This window comes from Octodon degus, unplaced genomic scaffold (assembly GCF_000260255.1).
Source record: "Octodon degus isolate 3935 unplaced genomic scaffold, OctDeg1.0 scaffold00380, whole genome shotgun sequence".
NCBI lineage: Eukaryota > Metazoa > Chordata > Mammalia > Rodentia > Octodontidae > Octodon > Octodon degus.
The window spans coordinates 86,261-89,208 of record NW_004524956.1 but is presented as its reverse complement, the minus strand read 5'-3'; positions in this window follow the sequence as shown (position 1 = coordinate 89,208).

The following is a 2,948-nucleotide window of genomic DNA, read 5'->3' as shown; positions in this document are numbered from 1 at the left end:
TAATTTCACTTAATGAGTTTATCCTTTACATTTTTACTTTTACCCAATTTATCTATCTGAAACTTGACTTGCTATGTTGAACAGGAGTGGCAAGAGTGTGTACTGGGAACTCCTTAAAAATGCCCCAGTGCTTAATATGTCAGTTTCCAAGCATGCTGCTATCATGGGGAGATGGCTCAGTGGCATAAGTGCTATAAGTCACTTTTTTGTTTCAGTACTTTGTTCTGATGGAAAATGCCCAGATTCTATCATGTCATTATGTACCAGAGAGTCAACCTTCTTGGATGAGGTTCTGAGGTTTGACAAGGTGGTAAAGTGCAGAGTTATACTACTGTTTGTTGGCAATGTCACAGGGCCCTATGCCATAAAGATATAGAAAACTGTCCATGAAAATATTTTTAAATATTTTCCAAATACTAAGGTTATTTTCTTGCAATTGCATAAGACAAATGAACAGGCACACAATTATGAGAATGCCACATTAATATGTGTGGTATTTGTTGTATCCTTCACATCTGCAGGTCCGGAGCTCAAGAACCCTTTGATATGTGCATGCTGTAGATGCTCTGAACTTTCATGGAGCATGACAATGAGCCTGCAGACACGTTTGCTGCAGGTGTGAGGCTAAAGGAGACAAAGCACTATCCAGCCTGTGAATACTTATGCTTCTAGGCAGGCAATATGGATGTCTCAGCAGAAGACATACACAAAGAAATAATGTGACTGATTTCATAAATGCATTAGAAAATCTGCGCATAGAATTGCAACACCTGAAAATTTGAACACAAGAGGGTCCAGGAGTCAGAAACATGATCAATATGTCTGATCGACTTGACACTAATGTCACACTTTTGTGTAATACAGGTAGGTAGTTAGGACTTGGTTTGAACCTAAATTTATTTGATTCAAAATCCTGGCCCAGTTATCTAAGAAAACTAATTTCATTCCCAAAATTCATTTCAATTGCTTTGCAAATTTTCCAGTAAGTGTCCTTATATAGACAAAGAGCCCTCCCAACAAGCCATACACACTTCACCATCCTTTCTTCCACAGCCTGATTTAGCAGAATAGGTCAAGAGAATTTCCACACGTCCTATTGCTGCAGTTTGTCAACTGTACAAAACAATTGTGGGGTAGCTTAAAGTTTCTGTGAAGTTAGCTCCAGCTCTTGAGGATTGTTCAGGAAATGCTGGTGCAATTTGGCCATCCTATCTCAGAAGGCTGTGGCCTCTAGGAGGAAGAAGGAGTGGAATCAAGTAGAGGCATCTCTTCATTTTATTCCTTTTTAAAGTGATATAAAACTTTATTGACCACTGTGCATCATTATTTATAATAAAGTAAACAGTGCACAGTAGGATAGCATTGTGACTTCTGGAAGGTTATGTTCCTGGCTTTTGCTGAAGCAGAAACCTGGAAACTGATAAGGTTGAGCCTTCACATAAGAAATAAGGTAGTGTCAAGATGATAAATACACAAATCAATTATTTAGATTACGAGTTTTCAATCCTTTATTGTAGCAGGTCCGAACTCGTGATCCCCTCTCTGTACAAGAAGCTTCCAAGGCTTAGACATAGTGCTTAGATTTCCACACGTCCTGAATTTAAGGGCAGATTTCAGCTCGTGCTAAAGAACAGGGTCAGGAGGAATATTTAATGCTCCCCTAACAATCTCCCTCAGCTAACTCAAGATACCTTAGTTTCTTGGTATCTTGAAACTAGATACCAAGACAGTTTCTGACAAGATACCTTATTTGGATGGTGAGGTTGTTGGTAATGATACAAATTTTTTCTCTTTTCAGGAATTTTGCAAGTGAAATTCTGTACTTTTGTGACTAAAGACACATATATAATGGATCTTAGGTGGTTACTTTAAAAATATCCACGTAAAATGTCCCATTCACTAGTTTTTATATCAAAGGAATTAAATTCTGATTCTGTAAGCAAGGTCTGATTAGCCATAGATCTAAACAACTTAATCTCTCTAAGGCAAGGAAAAACGTATCTTTTACCAATCTCATCAAACTGTATGATTTTAACATCTTGTGTTGTTCACTGTTATTCCCTTAGAGTTATCACGAATTCATATGAAAAGTAAAATATTAGAATTTGTGAATTTTAAGAATTTTTTGAATTTATTTTATTTTTTTCTATATTCTATAGGGATTTAAGGTTCACATATCAGTGATTGTTGGAAAATACCTGTTCTATGTTATGTCTAAGGCATTTAATATTCAGACAGGTAGTGAGGTTAAGCTCAACTGCCTATGTTATAGGGTAAAAATATCATTAAGCTTCTCTTCTGGAGGGTTAATAGCTTAAGTTTAGGACCAAAAATTAGAGAAAAAGAAGGGCTGCAAGCACAGCCAACATTTTGGCCCTGGCCATTCAAGGTCAGTGAAGACTTAGGACATAGGAGAATCTGTACTGTAACACCATGTAACTCAGTTGTGTCACAACTTTTCTGATCATGGAGATTATGGGGCAACGGAAGAAAGTGATCAATGATGTAGAGTGTGCCTAAGAAGAGTCACAGGGAGACAAAATATTCTCAGGCTTTCACAGAGAGCACACTAGTCAAGCAATGGCTATGATTCATCCACACGACTGACACTAACGAAGGATCTACAAACTCCTGTGCAGGACTTCAGGGTAAATTCTGAGCAGATTTGACTGACCAAGGCAGATACAAAAGTTACATTTTTTGTCATATAGGTCTTGCTTTATCTTGGTCTTAATCATCTAGCACTAAAGTATAAACACGAAGTATAAAATGTAAAGCCATATTAATATGCTGAGCTATAAAAGGCTCAAGTCAACAACTTCTGCCATTACCAGTCCTATGGATAACCCAATACTATTATGGACTATTGGACTATACTGGAGTATTTTGCTAAATTCACATACCTAAAATATTTAAATGGCAATGGAGGAGCCGGGAAGATGCCTCAA